At 42.9% G+C, this 18,916-nt stretch overlaps 1 long non-coding RNA gene across 1 annotated transcript in view; it reads left to right on the forward strand.

Annotated features, from left to right (window-relative positions):
- The window catches only part of LOC138915866 (uncharacterized), a 31,717-nt gene extending 15,401 nt beyond the window's left edge, over window positions 1-16,316 (forward strand). The window contains exons 2-3 of the long non-coding RNA XR_011422250.1: window positions 9,426-9,540; window positions 10,550-16,316. This is a non-coding gene — a long non-coding RNA (uncharacterized lncRNA). The remainder of the gene's footprint in view (window positions 1-9,425; window positions 9,541-10,549) is intronic.
- The last annotated feature ends 2,600 nt before the right edge of the window (window positions 16,317-18,916 follow it).

The raw sequence follows: 18,916 nt of genomic DNA on the forward strand, positions 1-18,916 counted from the left end.
CCTAGGGGACCCACGGTGACAGTTTAGTGTGTCATCTCTCACAGATAAATCGTGTCCTTGAACAGGTATCTTTGATGCCTCATCTTAAAGAACAGATTAATGGCAACAATTTTAGGAAAGTTGATGTGAAAGAAATTTGGGAAAAGAGAGATTTTAGAATCTCTTTCATCAAATTATAGAGCCTGCCTTCCATCCTTATGAATAACCTTCGTTTTATTGACCGTGAAGTTTGTTTAAAACTGATGTACGGTAAACCATAAAATTTGCAGAGATGTTCTTGCATTATTTATGATCACTATAAATAGGAAGCAAAATTTATTTTGCACTATATGTATATGCGCACTTCCTTAGTTTCTTCGGTCTTTAAGACAAGGAGAGTCTGAATAAGCTGTACAATTTATACTTAGTCATTGTTGTGGGTAAGCTTCCTCTAGAAAGTCTTTCAAGAGACTTAAAGCAGAATCATTTATAATAAATAGAGCTGATACTTCCACTTTTTTCAAATGCTTGGTATGTGCCTCCTGACGCTCTAGAATACCAGCATGCCCTAGAAAAATTGTGTTGAGAAGCCTTGAAGTAAGCTCATAGTTTGAAGGAATTGCTTGGTAGACCATTTCACACAGTAGTGGCCAATACACTTATACTAGTATCACTTAATTCACTTCACAAATAACAATACGTATTCACTGTAAATAATTCAAGTGCAACAGAAACACACACAAATAAATATGGCCAAAATCAGACAATCCAGAATCTATCGTATCTTAAAGAGAAAGAAGTCAATCATTTTTACTCTGATGAGTAGCAGAGTAAATCTCCTACTGTAATATTAAGTTAGATTAAATCACACGAACTTGGAGATGAGCCCAGCCTGGGTGACCTGAAGCAGCCTCACAGAGGACACTGGCCGAGGTTTCTAAAGCAAGGGGAAGTTTTAGCCCTGCAGGAGCCTAGGGCTCAGACAATTTTGCAAGTAGAGTTATGAGTCGTTCCCATATCCTTACACAAACTTCTCCAAGTGTTGGCATTACAATTGTCTTCAGCGTCCACACAGCAGCAACTCCGATCTGCCATGAACGACCACAGGAAGGTCGCTCACTGGGTCTCCCTTCCCGATTTATCTTGGAGAATCTCCAGAGATGCTTCCGTGTCTGACCAACAAATGTGCTGCACTTGTCACTCGCCATCTGCCTCCAACTGCTGCTCTCCCTCCACCGCCTGTCACACCTGTCCCCTCTCACTCCTCAGCAGAGCCGGTGTGACACAGGCCCAGCCTGACTCTCCACAGCGGGGCTAACGCCAGCCTCTGATGGTTAATAAAACTTTGCTGAAGGCTTGGAAATAATAACAGAAAATGACAGTTGAGAAAAAGAAAAACAACGTAAAGCTAGCAGAGCCTGCTCCCAGAGTCCCCTGTGGAGGGGCTCCATTGACTGGGTCTTCCTGCAGTTCCCATCCCGCTGACCTGTGAGAGGGGCTACTCCCCCCAACCCCCGCAGGGAAAGTCATAGAACAAGGCTTTTCTCCAAAGGAAAAATAAAAAGCCTATTCACAAAAGGAAACAATTTCTGTGAAGTAGCAACACCCAAAGAACATTTTGAGATTAGTATGTTGAATAATTCAATTCCTCATTCTCTCTAACCTTCAGTTTCAGAAGCAAATCTTTTCTTGGCATTTGCATAAACAACAGCTCTCTTAAATTGTTTTTTCTGGTAAAATGAAATAATAAGGGGCCGGCCCCATGGCATACTGGTTAAGTTTGGCACGTTCCACTTCAGCAGCCTGGGTTCACGGGTTTGGATCCTGGGTGCAGATCTACATCACTTGGCAGCCATGCTGTGGCGGCAACCCACATATAACGTAGAGGAAGACTGGCACAGATGTTAGCTCAGGGCGAATCTTCCTCAGCAAAAAAAAAGAAACAACAAAAAAACAAATGAAATAATAAGATAAAAAAAGAAAAACATGGTGCCATAAATCCAAGCGTCCTTGTGTAGAGAAACAGGAAAACTACTAGCAGGTTTGAAACAGTGTTTTCCTCTTGCTTAGAAGTCATCAAAAAATGTCAGCATCGAGTCTCAGAAAGATGGTTTAGGTCTTGGCTGCTGTTAGCAGGCTGGGTTGAGATGGTCTCACCTTCCATCTACCTACTTTTATCTACAACCTTCTATAAGAGGTCCATCCTGAAAAAGAGCTGGGAACCTTAACTCTTTTTGAAAGGTAAAGATTACCCACACGATTTATGACTAGGGTGGCCCCTAATTACGGAAAAGAACCACCAGGCTCCTGAAGGGGAACATGTTATAGGGGAATCAGGAGCCTGACCCAGTAAGTCAGGCCCAGACCCAAGGCATGAGACTGAAACAAGGGTACATCTATGGCTGATACTGAAATCTAGCTTGTCTCGGTCTCTCTGGAAGGGAATAGCTGTATGTGTCTGAATCAAAAGAACCCCAATAGGCAGGCCCAGGCAGCTTTGACACAGGACTCCTTGCCTGTCATGACATAAAGGGATGGGGCATTATTCCCCTCTCACTTAGAAAGGGATAATCTGAGTATCTAGCATCTGAAGAATAGTCATGGTGTCAGAGCAGAGGATCAAGATGAGGACTGTTATGCGAGTCCGTACAACTGCTTTAGAAACTGGCAGTATCTACCAAAATGGAACGTAAACCTTATATTCTGGTAATCAACCAACCAATTGATATTCTATACAACTACATGGAACTATGTGTATATACTCCCTGTACATGCAGTGGTTGCACTCGTAGGTATATATCCAAGAGAAAGAAGTGCACATGTGCAAAGAAGGGCACATGTGAAAATATTCAGAGAAGCTTATTTTTAAACTGAAAACAATACAAATGTCTATCAACACTGTAATCATGATATAGTCATACAATGGAATACTATTCAGCAATAAAGAGGAATAAAATCATAGTATGCACAACAACACTGATGGATCTCACAGAAATAATCTTGAATGAAAGAAGCTGGACGGAAGAGAGCACCTGTGGTTGATTCCCTTATATGGAGACCACAGAATCACTGCTGACAGACATCGTCGTGGAGATTAGCTTTGGTGATGGAAGTGGGGAAGCTCAGGGAGGCTTCTGAGCACTGAAAACGTCGTATATCTTGACCTTGGTTGGGGTTTCACACTTGTGTGTGTGTATTCACTGATCTGTACAGTTAAGATTTGTGCAAGGCACTGCATGTAATTTAAAAGACTTTTTAAAATAAGCTGAGGACAATGGGAAATTCCCCACAATTAGCATCTTCCTAAGAAGTCGGGCCTTCAGAGTAAATTGTGATCGTCCGTTTCTTCAACAGGTGGCAAGGGAGACATTTACAGACACACGTAAGACCCAGGGACTCTTCAAAATGTCCGGGAAGGTGAACCCCAAGAAAAGACTAGATTTCTAGTTAATCAAGCAGATGGGGGCTTCGAGTATCAAGATTTGCTCTAAGTGTTGATAGAAAGTGATCTCATTTGTAACAACTGGCCAAGCAGAATCTTTCTGGGTCAGTTAAAAATCAGAATCACGTTTGACCATATCTAGCTCAGCCAAAGCTGGCTCAGTACGTTTCTGATTTTCTAAAAAGCATTACTAAGATGATTCATCAGCCAAATGCTTTCACAAGAATGAGCAACGGATTAAGAGAAATAGCTGGGCTGGTTTGTGCTTCTTCATTTACAGGTTTCTAACAATTTCTATCAAACACCTCATTGCTCTCTGGATTTTTTTCTTTCATATTCACTTCACGTTGCTGCAGTGTCTGACAATTCATTAAAGGTGATCTGATTTGAAGCCGTGAACCAGTCGAAAGATACTGCAAAGGCCAGATGGCTCATCTTGGATACGAGGTTTCTGCGTCTTCCAATAACTTATGTTTGCATTTAGAGCTGCCAGGGACATTTTTTAATGTGGAGAGAGACAGAGCAACTGGTCTACCTCCAGTTCCACAGCATAATCATCCAAATAATAATAACAACAACAGCAACAGCAGAAGCAGCAGCCTTAGCAGCTAATCCTGTACCAGGAGTGTCTGTTGAGGGAAGAGTTGCTTTGGCGTATCTCGTTTCTACTCGGGAGGAGCACCCTTTCTCAACCTAAGCATTTCTGCATTCCAGTCCTGGATCAGCTATGCATTTATCAGTTATATGACCTTGGGCAAGTTATCTAACTCCACTGAGTCTAAGTCTTGTCATCTGAAAAATGGGGAAAACAACATCCCTCAAGGGTTTTGTGCATTGGAAGTGTCTTGACACTGGAGGCTTGTCTAATGCGTAGAAGGTGGCACACAGGTAGGTTTTCTTTCCCCTGTTCCAGCTGGAAGACTGTCCTGACAGCTTTTCCATAAAGGCAACATCCGCTTCTCCTCCAGTCCACACACGGTGGCGTTGCTTTCAGCTGCTGTGGACTCAGTGGAGGAACTCTTCCCGGGGTCTCTGGGCTGTCTCACCGGGTCGCTGCGTGCCGGCCAGAAGGTGAGGTTGGACTCCTTATAATGTGTGTGCGAAGCAGGGTGGATGAAATTTATGAAATATTCCATTGTGTCAGACCTTATTATTTTATAAATTAATTGTAAAATTAAAATGTGAAAGTCGGAGCTCAGTCTATAAACAAAAAAGGATAGGTCTTACAAACAACACATTTGAAACAAAGATGTAAATCACTAGTCCCGCCCAAAGCTGTGAATCTCCGGTTTTGATGAGACATTCATTGACCTGTGGTAGCTCATTCATGAATGAAAAGAAAATTGAAGAACATTTGTGATATGCTGGAGCTGCGTTGTTGTGGCTAAAGGCAAGCTGTGAGTAGGATTTTTATGAAATTTTTAGCTTTTGGGAACAGCCTTGTACATGAAATTCAAGGACTGGCAATGACTTCATTCACCATATATTTTATGATGGAGTCAAGGATTCCTCAGTTTCATCTTAGGTTCAATTTAAAGATAGGATTCCTCAATAAGTGGACTAAAAATCTTTCCTTTGGACTGACTATGTAAAGTACCCAGTGATGCTTCTCAAAAGGACGCATTACTGTTTTAGGAACCATCTTGGTCGAGGAATTTTCCACTTCTGTCTCTTGCTGCTCCTCTCCTGCAGACAGAGGCTGCCTCCTTTCCTGGCTGGTAGAACAGCCGCAATGGCCTAAAAAAGAAATCTAAGGAGATTTACATGAATTATGTGGACTCCTCAAAATGCCAGCAGCTAAATCCTCTAGGAACTCTTGTGGTCTCCTGGGAAATTTGTTTCCCACTGTGTTTCTGCAGTAATACTAAAAGCTTGTCAGAGAGAAAGAAGAAAATTTCTCAGAAGCCACAAGAGGAGGGAGGATCATGAAGATGAAGACGCACTGGCTGATTACAGAAGGAAGCCCTGGGGACATTCAAGGGTCTCTCACGGAATCCCATGGGCAGCAGGTACTTGGCAGCATGGGAAGAATTGAATCTAATTGAATTCCGTTTGAGGTGAAGAGGCCAATTTAAAGTAAGAGCAGTCATTTTAGCTCCAAGGCCCGGTGACTGTTCTCCTGCTGTGGCTCAAAATTATCCTTAGGATGCCCTGAGGGCCAGGCACTTTTCTCACCGAGGAGACATTTCCTTTATCCTGTACTGGCCTGATTAGATTTCTCTTCTTCCTCTTCTTCCTTCTTTCCCCCCTCAACACAGAAATAGACATCCCTTCCCACTCCCTTATAGAAAAACTGATTGCCCATCTAAATAAATGTTTCCAAAGTATATTCTGTGGAAGATCTCCTCTCGTCCAGTGCTTTTCATGCTCCCCAGCGACACAGGGCACCCCGTTGCCCTTTCCCAGGCTTATGGATGGGCCTCCTGGAGCGAACTCATTAGAGGAGCGCACCTTCCTTGCATGCAGACGCAATGTGTTCACAGCTTTCGTATGTTCCAGAGATTTTCACTGGACTCATTCTCCCTCCAAGCACTCTGCATTTAAAGGAAACTTAGCAAGTTGTTTAAAAATGTTTGTGATTCTGCCCTACTGAGTGTTTCCCTGAAGAGCAATGTTTCTCCATTATGGAAGAAAAAATGTTAATTCTACTTTTGCATCAGAAACTGGCCATCGGAGTTATTAACCTAAGAGTTCACATGTGATCACCAGCATCACTCAGATTCATGCCAAATCCTTCCAACGGAAATGTTCAGTTACTGGAAACTGGTGGCAATAATCCCACTCTAATTTCTTTTCATGGTTATGGCACAGGCTCAAATCATTTGATATTCTTGATTGGAATTTCTTTTTTTGCCACTGGAAGACCACGAGGACATCCTGTTGGGAATGGGGAGCTGCTGGGCCACAGCTGTCCTTTGAGATGTGTGCACCACTCCAGAGAGGCCAGATGTCTGTGCACCAAGGGTACATGGGCATCTACCAGTGTGAGCTAACAAAGTGGGCTCCCTGTGCAGAGCAAAAGGCAGCTAATATGTAATAGACTGTCTCCAGCTTAGAAACAGCGACGGGCTGACCTTCCCCAGCGAGTCATGGAACAGAGTGCCCTACATTTCTCAGACACTTCATAAACTTCTACAACTGTACTTTCTGAAGTACGTGGCTTCACAAGGACATTTATGCCGTAGGACACAAAGGCAGAATTCTGGAGAACAAGCTGGGGGTGGTGCTCAGAAACACTTGGACAGGAATGTAGCCTGGAAAATGCTGGGAGCAGAAGACTGTGAAAGGAAATAAAGTTACCTCCAAACTAAAATATTTAAGATAAAGACATCAGGAAGCAAGATTCCGAAAAACCCTCAGTGATGCAAATAGACTGAATTCTGGATTGCCTGGAACTATTGTTGCTATTACTATTTTAGAAAGCCCATGAGTCCAAAAATGATATAAGAGTTAATTAATGTAATTAAGTTAATTCAAAATGTCAGAGATCACTTGTAGCTGTAGCTAACTTAAATGCAACTTCTTTTACACAACCAAAAACAAAAAATGGGGTAGCCGTAAATTAAAATAGGCAAACCAGGAGTTACTCTTAAAATGACACCCCACTCGTCCTCTTCTCTATCTGAACAATTTGATCCAAAACCATCAAGTGAGGTTGAGCAAAGCAGGTGTCTACACAGGTCAGGATGGGGAGGTACGGCAAGGTGACCGCGTGTGAAGGGTGTCCACAGCAGGGAGCGGCAGCTCGGTGTGAGTGTTGGAGTCGCATGAGGGGTGAAGGGTGTCCCCGTAGGACAGTAATCATATTTGGGGTGTCAGAGCCTGAGGAAGGTGAGGAAGGCACCCAGACAGGGGTGGCAGGAACAACAGGGCATAGGCATAGACAAGGAATTGATCCAATGAAGAAATACTTCAAAGATAAAGAGAGCAGGTTTCCCTCTGTTGGAGCAAGCATGTGCAGATATGATACGGAAAACAAGAATGAACTGAATTGGAATTAGAGATATCAGTATAAATTCTTTTTTAATCTAGATAGGTAGACAAGAGAGAGACACACACACACAGAGACAGAGACACAGAGACACAGAGTGAGAGAGGGAAAGAGAGAGACAGTCCCTGGCTCTGTCCCCTGAGAGGTACTGGGAGCAGTGACACCCCAGGACCTAGCAAGGCAGTGAGCACACTTGCTTCCCAGTCGTAGTCTCTAAATACCATTCTCCACAAAAGGAACCAGGGCTTTTTAGAAAAATGGCTGATTCCAGGGCTAGGTCAACACCTCTTTGCCAGAAGGTAAAGAAATGCTCAGAGAACATGAGGACATGTCAAAGTACATAGGAACCATTGAAGGGGCTCCCACATGCCAAATCTGGGACAATCGAGCACCAGAATGAAGGGTTATAGTAACATGAGAACCTACATTAAATAGAATAAGAAACAATGAGTGTATACTGTGTGGGGGACTGGAATTGGCCACCCCAAGATATGTCTTTTTGGCATGAGGATTATTTTGGGCTGGTTGCTTTTAATAACTGCAGACATGAGAGAAACTCTGAAAAGTAGAAGTTACCCTTTGTAAGAGACATTTACATTGTAAAGGAAATCTCCATCTGTAAAGGTGTCTCCCTCTCTGTACCAGGAAGAAGGGGGGATGACCTTACCTCTAAAAACTTTTATCAGTGTCGAAGGCAAGGACTTAAATCTCCATAGTAACCTTACTCTTGTTTACTGTGCTTTTCTGGTAATCTCCCATAACTGACACCCCTGACCCTCAACATCTTCCTTTGTCTTTAGCTGAGGATGGTCTTTAAGATGAGAACCTCTGCCGTTTTGGCGAGTTGCTCAGTTTTCCTGAGTCTCTCCCACGTATACATGTTATAAATCTTTGTTTGATCTTCTCCTGTTATTCTGTTTCATGTGAATTTAATTCTTAGCCAGACCAGAAGGACCCAGAGTGGGTAGAGGAAATATCTTCCTCCCCAACAGCTGAAATAAATGAATGAATGAATAAATTGAAAGTTTGATGAGGAATGGTATATTTACATAGGCTACCCCTCCCCCTAACGCATACCAAATACTTACCTATGATAGAGAATAAGGAGTAATTTTACAGTGGAGAAGCCTGTTAGACCCACCTTAACAAGTGATCAAAGTCAATATGATGAGGAGTAGGACAATTTGAAATTGTGTGTCATCTAATAGAATGCAATGGGAACACATCATTTCTGTGATATTCCTGCCAAAGATGTGCAATCTGAATGTAACCATGTGGAAACATCAGACAAACTGACATCAAGCAACATTCTACAAAACAACTGGCCTGAACTCTAATATGTCAAGGTCACGAAAATCAAGGAAAATATGAGGAACTGCTCCAGATTGAAGGACACTAAAGAGATGTGACAACTAAATGCAAGACATGATTCTGAACTGATCTTTTTGCTCTAAAGGACATTGGGACAAATACCAAAACTTGATGAGTTCCAAGGATTAGGCAATAGTAAATATCAGTGTTAATTTCCTGATGTTGGTGGTTGATTGTGTTTGTGTAGGGGAACAGCTTTGTTTGTAGGAAATACGTGCTAAAACATTTGGAGGTGATGGGGCAACAAGTCAGTCACTTACTCAGGTAATTCAGGAAAACAATTTTGTGGTACTGAACTTGCAAATTTTCTCTAAATTTGAGGTTGTTTCACAACGGTAAGTAGAATAAAGTAGAATGATGCACACGAAAATACAAAGAGCATTCTTCCATCTTCTAGTTTTTAAGAACTGCCCAGGGGAGGCAGGGAGGCTAGATTGAAATGGGCTTGGGCGGATCCCACAGATCAAGTGCTGGTTTCGAAGACAAGACTGAGCTCCCAGTGAGGACAGATTTGCTCCTGACCTGACTTGCCCTGGGTCCCCTTCTCTGCAAAGTTTCTGACCTGGAAGTCTTTTCATCTGCTTACGTCATCACTTTACACAGGTGACAGTGCGACAGTTTCTCTTTCCTTTATTTTGCCAGGTTATAGGACCTGCTTATGAGACTGTGGTCTGCCGCTATTACGAAGATAACTTTTCAACCTGGAAACCAAAAAATCCCCACGTACAATTGAATCAGATTGATAAAGCCCATCAAAGTAAGTAGATTTCCACTGTTTAAGTAGCAAACACAGGTGCGCGGGACAAGAATAAAGATTGTGCTGTAGGTACGAGAGGGTCCTGCATAAGAAAGAGCCCAGAGTGTAGAAGGAAACTCTGGGGACCAAACCCTGGCTCTGTCATGTCCAGTTACATGTCCTGGGGCCACCTACTCACTCCTGCTGTGTCTCAGTGTTGTGTCTGTGAAAATGTTGGCGATGAATACTCTCCTAAGTGGGTCTGTAAGTGTAAAGCACTCAGCATGGCAACCGGGAGACAGTGATTCCTCAATAAGTGTTAACTATTGCTAGTGTTAGTATTAACATTTGAAGTATTTATACCTTGCGATTCAGCACTTTCTCTCCTAAGCTTCAACTCAGAGAAACAGAGGAACGCACACGTACAAGGATATCCATTGCATCAATGTATGTAGTAAAGAAAAATGCAGCAACCTAAATATCCAGAAATTGGAGATTAGTTAAAACTTAATGACATACTCTACCATAATTTTTTATACTGGAATTTAAAAGCGTAATCTTCATGTTATACTGTGAAGTGAAATAGCAAGTGGGTACACACACTATGATATTTAAGTGGAGTGTACACTAAATACTGCCATATATTTTTGTGAGCCTACATAAGAATATGTCATGCTTAGAAATGTATCTGGAAGGAAGCACAAAAAATTGTTAACCACTTGTTACTTTTAGGGGAAAGGAACTGGATTAAAGTTGTGATCAAAGGGAATTTAGCTTTACTTGTAAGTCCTAATTTTCCACAAGAAGAATATGTACTATCTGTAAAATTAAAGCTTGATAATGAAATCATGTCACAGTATTCCCGTGCTATAGATATAAATCTTTTAAGGACAGGAATTAATTCTTCATTAGTGTCGTAAAGGGAAGGGAACAAAATGTTTCTATCCAAAAGACTGAGTGGGAGAGGAAATTCAGCGTATTTCACTCTGGGAGATGATGAATGTTATTTACGCATTTGCTTTTTCTCCAGCCGATTTCCAGTTCTGCATTTTATAGAGAGTGGGAATGAAACCCATCTTCATTTGCGAACCATGTGCCAACAGATGGCCTCCAGCCCTGTTGGGAAGAAACACTAGTCCCGGGGTGGAAACGAGCTGTAGATCAGCCGTGAGCTTCAGCTGAAAGGTGACCATTTCTTTCTCTGCTCTGTTGTCTTCGCTGCTGATCCAGACTGAAGGGCTGGACCCGTGAAGGTTTTGTTGCCGGGTGTGCCTGTGCTGAATGGCCTTTAGAAGAGAGTGGGTTTGGTTTTCTCAGACAGGCTTTACCTCCACTGTGCTCTTAGTGGCTGTGAGTACACATTTTGGAGTAAGGAGCAAACTTGTGGTGGTGAAGGATTTAAGCTCAGACCTCGTCATACGTACGGGCTGCGCCCAGCAGCCACCCTTCCGCAGGGTCTGCAGCAGCAGCAGGAGCTCCTTTGCAGCAAGGAAGAGGGATGACCTTGCTGCTGAAGTGGAGACTGGGAGCCAGCGGCAATGGCCTCCAATCCTGGAGTGGGGGATCAGTTGTGTGCTAGGACATTTAATCTCTCACTTTTCCGGCTTGTAAAATAGGGACAATAACAGCACCACCAGATGTAACCCAATGCTGCATTTACACAGCACTTAGGACTCTCGGATGAAAAACAACTTGTAAACGCCTCTGCATTACTCATTGGGATAATGGAGCAGGAATCTGCTTCCTTTGGAAAAGTTAAACTAATAACATTTTTACTGGTTATTTGATCTCAATATTTGTGCCAAATGCAATGGAGATAATACAATTTCTTATGCTGCTTACATTTTTATTACTTAAGCCATAGAAAGTTCAAAATCAAACCTCTACCTATTTTTGGAGTCGGAGGAAAGCAAAAGCCGTTATCCGTATATCCACGATAAAATTACAGGCTTAGACTTCAGAGAAAATACAATACTTATATTCACGAAGTCAAATGTCTTAAAATAAAACAGATTTAAAGAGCATGAAGTTAAGGAGTTGGCAAAAATTAGAGAGAGCTGGGATGCCAGATTGCCTAATGGGATCCAAGGAGAAAATGGGATGGAAGAAGCCAGAAGCCAAAGGCTTCACTGTGAAGCAGAAACAATCCATCCACAGGAGGTCTCAGAAAAGCTGAGCTTGGGGACAACAGCCAGTCTCTTCGGTGGGTCTGGAACGTACACGACATCTGGGATTTGCCAGCACTGGCCCTCCCAGACCCTAAGGAATTATCCTAGATTCCTGGGCTTTTCCTCCTGGAAAATTAGCTAAGTGTTACTAACAGCTTATTTCATTTTCCTGTCTAGAATTTGGATGCAATTCAGTGCAATTGGTCTGTAATTTTAGGCATGTGCAAGGGCTGGCGTGAACCATCTCCAGAAAGAATGTTGTGATCTTGCCACGCACTCACATGCTAGCACGCGGGCGGACTTGCTGTCCAGTTGAGCCTTGTAGCTGTGCCTCATCAGCATCAACACAGAGTTGCATCTGCAGTGACCTAGTCTATCCTAACAGGGTGATCCTAGTTTGGGTAACTTTCACCTGAGTGACTTTGTTGTAGGCTCTGGTAGAAGTGTGTCCTGGCTGCTCTGGATAGCACAGAAGTGATCCTGCCCTGTATGGCTGCTTTAAATGTCCCCAGACAGATGAGAACCCTTGTATTTATTTTAATTATCACGTCTAAGGAAGGATTTTGTTTTCAGTCATCCTCCAGAATGCATCCCAGAGTCTAACAACCCACAAACCACACCGTTGGGAGATTCTTCCGTGTGACGAGACCCATGCCCTCTCACCTGTGAATCTGGCTGGTTTGGAGGGGTGGAGTGAGGAAGGACAGGGGGCATCTCTTTCCAGGATGTGCCCAGGCTAATCTGGCAGTTGCTGTGATACTGGTTTAGAATAAATGTTATGGGGCTTTCCCCAGTGAATTCCTTCATCCTCATTTCCTGGAGGATTCTGCTGTGACACATCAAGGGCTGAAACCAACAGAGCTCCCCTCAGGCCTCTAAGAGGATGGGGTTTGTCTCCTTGTTTCACCTGGAAGCAGCCTCTCTGAGCAAGTGAACTGCAGACGTGGCACCGCCACATTCCAATTCCTTAAACGAGTCAAGTGAATGGCTTTTCCATTTTCTTGTTATAATCTGATCCTAAACTCTTTCTCGGTTAGTTCAAGGAACTACCAGAAAACTCATGTTTAAGTAATAAAGTTTAGGCAGAAAATTTTAATGGTAGATAATAATAGGTTATGTCTGCAAAGCAATTTTATACACTTCCAAGTGGTTATATTTTATTCTCAACATCCCTGAGAGACTGTCAGAAGCGTAAAGTATTTAGAGCTAGAAGAAAATGTGGGGGTTACCTCCCCAGGTCCCTACCTAATATAGGAATTTCCAGCACAGTCTGCCCCCAAAAGTAGTTACGAAGCACGATGGTTAATTTTATGTGTCAACTTGACTGGGCTATAGGCTGCCCAAGATAGCTGGCAAAACATCGTTATTGGGTATGTCTGCAAGGGTGTTTTCACGAGAGATTAGCTCCTGAATTGGTGGACTGAGTAAGGAAGAGCATCATCACTGATGCAGGTGCATCATCCAATCTACTGGGAGCCGGAGCAGAACAAGAATGTGGAGGAAGGGTGAATTTGTCTCTGCTTGAGCTGGGACGTCCATCTTCTCCTGCCCTTGGATGCTGGAGCTCCTGGTTCAGGCCTCAGACTTGACTGAATTATATCACTCGTTTTCCTGGTTGGTTCTCTAGCTTGCAGCTGGCAGATGGTGGGAGTTTTCAGCCTCCATAATCACATGAGCCAATTCCCATAACAAATCTCCTCTTGTGTGTATCTATATATATCCTACTGGATCTGTTTCTCCAGAGAAGCCTGCCTAACACGTGGAGCCACAACATGGTCACTCCAGTATCGAGATCTCACTCCCTCCTCACATTGCTCCAAAGTCTGCTCCCTTTGATTTCCACCCGGTTCTAGTTCTGTCCTGCCGCACAGCACAGCAAGATAAGGCTGACTCCACTTCCGCATGACATATTTGTGGACAGCCATCAAGCTCATTTGCATTCACCTCTCACTCCCCTCTCAAGCTAAATACCACCCCAAACTCCTCCTCCCCTGGCTAGACCTTCACAGCTTTTGCCTGTGGAACCTGGTTTCCGTACCTTCCGCATCCTGTTCCTTTTAATCTGAATGGTTTTCTTGAAGTATCCTGCCAGAGACAAACCTTCTCCTGGTATTGCCTCATCAGGAAAAAAAATGAAACTGCTTTTCTTTTGGGCGCAGTATTTCTGTTAATCAGCCTAAGAGCGCATTGATTTTTGGAAGCTTCGTTTCCACTGGACGCATATTGACATTGCAATCAATTAAATTGTGTAATTTTCACATATACTGTTAAACTCAATTTTTTTGATTTTATAGTTGTGAAGTTAATTCTTTGGACTTTTATCTGAAAGTTTATAATTTTTTACTGGTTTTGATCTTGTTTGAGTCTTTCAATAGTCTTTGAATTTTGACTCTCATATATCATGTTATAGCTCCTTTTTTCAGTCTCAAGTTTTAATTTCAGGCTATTGACATTCTTTATTTGTTTGTTTTGGCAGACCAGCTGACATCGATCCAACTATTATCACCCCTGCTTTTCTAGTGCCGAGATGTTTTTTAAAATGTCTGGAAGGTGCTATACAAGTGAGTTACCCATTTGTTCATTCCGCAAACGTTTATTGAGCCCTTCCCATACGCCAGCATGTGGGTGCTAGGGATTCGACAGAGATGAGGTAGACAGTCTCAGCCCTCGGGGGGCTCATAGTCTAAGAAGAGACATAATGAGTAATCCCAAAGTGTGCTGTGCTAAAGGAAGTAAACCTGCTGGGGAGACAGAAGAATTCCTAGGGGAGCTGCTTTAGGTAGAGTGGAGGGAGCACATCTTCACTGAAAGGTCCAGAGGGGAGGCAGCCTCTCAGGAAGAGGGAGGAGCCAGCAGAAAGCTGCGGGACAGGTCAGAGTTGACCAGGATGCCGAGGTCCCGGGATTCCAGATCTCTTTTCTGTCTATCTGCTTCTGGCTCTGACCTGGGCCCCAGGCACAGGGCTTCTTGGGTTTGCTCACGGCTTCACATGCAGAACGCAGTGGGAAGTCTTTCCCCGGGGCACAGCTGGCCCCCACCTGCCCTCACCTGGCAAACGGGAGACTTCTCTCTGAGGGGCCATTTCTAGGGGATCTTCATTTGGAAGAGCACATGGACTTAGGAATTACAGACTGAGCAGGCACAGAAACAATGAAAGCAGCTTTGTCCCTTGGAAAGCCCCAGTGGCTATGAGAGCTCGGTATGTGTATGCATGTGAGTGCAAACGCGCATGAGTGCAAACACACGTGAGTGCAAATTCTTGTGCATTGTGCCTGCTTTATGGTATGCATGTGTTCTTGCAGGCATAGTCCTTCCACTGACCTTATTACCTACTGTCAATCTTCTAATGTCACAGAGTAATGCCAACTCAGCAGCAAAGTCATCTGGAAAATTAATATCGAGGTCTAGTGACAGCGGTCTCTTGCCCAGATTAACTTTGGCTTCCAATTTTCCTTCTTCCCGTATATAGCAAATGAGGAAAACACAAGCCAAGGGGGAACACCCATTAGGCCCTTCTCAGAAGTCCGTGATGCAGAGAATAATTACAAAAATGTGATCAGAACTGCAGAACAAAGAAGTGTTAGTAAAAGCTTAGTAAATGTGTGTTTCCCCAAAGCAGACAATACGAAATAAGGTGCACTTTGATTCTAGGAATGTTCTGAGAAGGCTCTTGACCTTCCTAACTGCCTTTGTAAAAACGAAGATTGACATCAGCCGTCTTCAATTTCCTGACGCCACATAGAGTAACAGCTTATGACCACCAGTTGACGGGACATCATAAAGAATGAAATACACTCAGGTCAGGCGGGAGCATGTTCTGTTTCCATCAGTCACCATTCTGACTGGCAAGTGATGGAAATATGAGGGCCTCTGGGGTCAGAAAGACCTGACTTGAATTCCGTCTCCGCCATTCACATTCTTGCTCCGTAACTCAGGGACCACAGCACTTACCTGATTAATTAAGATAATGGATCTACAGGGCTTAACGCAAATGTAGGTTTAACCAAATGTTAACTCTTTGCTCCTCCCCTCCCTTCTGAGGCGTTTTGAGTTGTGTGTGTGAAGGTGTATGTGCTAATAGGACAGACAACGCTGTAACTGAACAACACTTGATATATTTCCTCGGCTCAGACGTGCAGTTTGGGAATTATCTGAAAAACTGGCTGCATGGCAAGGCTTCCAACAATACTGAGAAGATGTTTCTGCTAATATTGTTTAGATGTTCAAAAGTATCTATTCTTTTCAATGGTGTCTAAAGAGACACAACCCAGAGAGTTGAGTTATGGGTTTGAGTTCCACTTCTCCTTTCAACTATTCATGAGACCGAAGCTAGCCAACCACACTTTGCTGCTTCTTTCATTTGACCAACTGGATTTATAACATCTGCCTTGGCCAACTCTAGGGGCTGGTAAATGAGAATTTAGATACAGCCACTGGATGCCTTTGAAGTGTGACTACTTGTATTTGCGTTCAAACATTATGTTATGTACTATGCTCTCAAAACTGAATTTTCTCTTATTTTTGATCCACTTTTCCAGCTTTTTCTCATCCTTTTAAACTTTTTGTACCATTTTGGGGTTTGGTGCAGTGTGAGCTACGCATTAAAAACATTTGACCTTTGATCATTTATACGAAGTATTTATTAATCACCTATTGTACACCATGCATTGTAATAGTCATGATTTCCCCCCTTCGAGGTAGGTATTATCATTTCTATTTTACAGAAAATAAAGAGTGGGTGTCAGGGAGACAAAATCATATGCTGAAGATCACGAGAACAGTAGGGGGTCCCAGAATTCAAAGCTGCTGTTTCTGACTCCGAATTCTCCTGCTTCACATGGTGGTGCCGTCCTGGGGGGGGACTCCTTTCTTCTTCCTGCTGATTGTCAGGTTTAGACAACTGAGCTTTTTGCCCTTCCACCATAAAGCCACTGACCCCCAAACGCAAAGTAGACTCTTGCTGATTTGCAAATAATAAAAAACCCCCGAGGAAACAAATATTCCCATTTCCTGAGCTAACTGAGGCAGCGGCGTTTGCCCGGTTGCTTAATTGTTGAGTCTCCCTGTGCCTGGATTGCAGACGCCATCAGGCAGGGCCCACGTTCCTTCCCGCTCTTCACTGTATCCCGCCGAGTACTCAGCATGGTGCCCAACACTGAAAAGTACTTGGCAGATCCTTACTGAAGTGATGGTACGTGTATGAACGAGCGAAAGATAACAAGAAAAGTTTCAAGTGTGGACTCAGCAATTTTAAGTACAACTTATGGGCAAATCAAGAAGGAAACAGACCTCCCCAACAACATCGGCAGCCATTCCTCCTGTGCTCAATAACAGCTAGTTTATAAGACAAACACCTGGGTTGCAATTCCAAGGAGGGCGGCTATACAGGGTGAAGCAGTCCGAGTAAAACACGGGTTTGGGATCTGAAGTTTGCCCTTTTTGGGGGGGGAGTAGGGAGTCATGACTTATGAAATGAAAATTCACTAGCAAAACCTCATGTAAAAAATTTTTATAAGTCAGAAACCGGAGAGAAATGTATTGAGTGTGAGCAGAAGGCCTGAGTAACAGACGTGTGATACAGCTGATATCGACCACCTGAGAAGGCACCTGAGTGAAAACGTCAGCATCACTGTATCCGCTGGGTGGCGCTGCAGACCGACGTTAATATTTCACACATGGTCAAAGGGTGTCAGGAAATTAAGTTAGGACAGTAATTCCTTATCTGTCAAAGCTCCTTCCTTCATTTGATTCTCACAACAGCTGGATGAGGAATGTGGAGCATGTAGTGCTCTCCCTTAAACAGAAAACTTAGACACCATTAGACATAAGAAACTGTCTCTCATGAGAGTTGTAACAGATATATTGGAGCTGTTCACTTTAAAATGGCCCATTCCCATTGGAGCGGTATGTTCCCAAGTTATTTACTGGAGACCTTTGGTTCCTTTCCCCAGTTCCAAATGTCCGTCTCATCAAAAGGCAGTCTCTGTGGAAGGGAGACTCAAACAGCTGGCCTCTGCGTTCCTGGTGGTGGCTCTCGTGCTCACTGCTCGGTAATCACGCCATGATGCCCAAAGGAGGCCGTGGAAAGAGAGAAGTCTGGTGTCTGAAGCCGTGGGTTCAGTTCTGCCCCTTCCACTAACTCCATAGGTGTCTATTCATGTAAACTTTTCAGGGTCTCATTTTTAGCATTTTAGTGTTTTTAAAAGGGATAGAAATATTTGGCCCCGTTCACCTCGCTAGTCTGCTACAATGCAAAGAGTTAACATGTGATGGTGTAAAGTGTTCTGTGAATGTGGGTTATTGTTACGTTCTCTGGAAGCCGACTCTACATTCATTAAAATCCTTCCCATTCTTTTAATCCTGCTCAACCCTGACTCTCGTACAGCAGACTCTTAGCCTCTCCCACAGTCCAGTGACCACCAGTTCCTCTCAGCTTGATGCCTCTCTTCATGAGTTAGCTGACCAGTGATTTGATATTCTCTGCTACTTTCTTTCATTAGCTCTATAGTTTTATCTTTCATATTTAGGTCTTCAATCCATTTAGGGTTTATTTTTACGTGTTATGTGAAGTAGAGATTCAACTTATTTTTCTTCCCATAGTGAGCTAAATTTCCTAACGTCATTTGCTAAATAATTCACAGTTTCTCCATTCATTTGCGGTGTCACTAATCTCATAATCTGTATGCCATCTCTTCTGTCCTATTTGTCTGTCTGCATATCAATAGCATACTGTTTTAACGTCTTTGTAATTCACTTTAAGATCAAGTAGATCTGGTTTTCCTTCTTTATTCTCCATTGTGTGTTATAGTGGATCAATTCTTTCATATAAATTTTATATGAGCTATTAGTGGGTCTTACTCTCTCGTATTTATTTCACAATTAATTTTTCAATTCCTCCCAAAAAAATCCTTTTAGGATTTTCATTGGAAATTTACTGAAACCTATAGATAAATATTCGAAGAATCAATATCTTTGCAAAGTTATGACATCCCACCCATTGACATAAAACATCTTTTCACATAGTCAATCCCTTTAAGGGAGTTAATTTTTTTTCTCTACAAAATTCTTGTGCATTCTGTGCTAGGTTAATTAATTCCTAGACACTTCATAATTTTTGCTATAGTTGTAAACAAAATCTTTTTTTCTATTAGGTTTTCTACCTTTTATTGCTGGGTAGAGAAACACTGATTTGGGTAGATAAATTCTGGATGAGGCAGGCTTGATCAGCT

This window comes from Equus caballus, chromosome 10, assembly GCF_041296265.1.
Source record: "Equus caballus isolate H_3958 breed thoroughbred chromosome 10, TB-T2T, whole genome shotgun sequence".
NCBI classification, from domain to species: domain Eukaryota; kingdom Metazoa; phylum Chordata; class Mammalia; order Perissodactyla; family Equidae; genus Equus; species Equus caballus.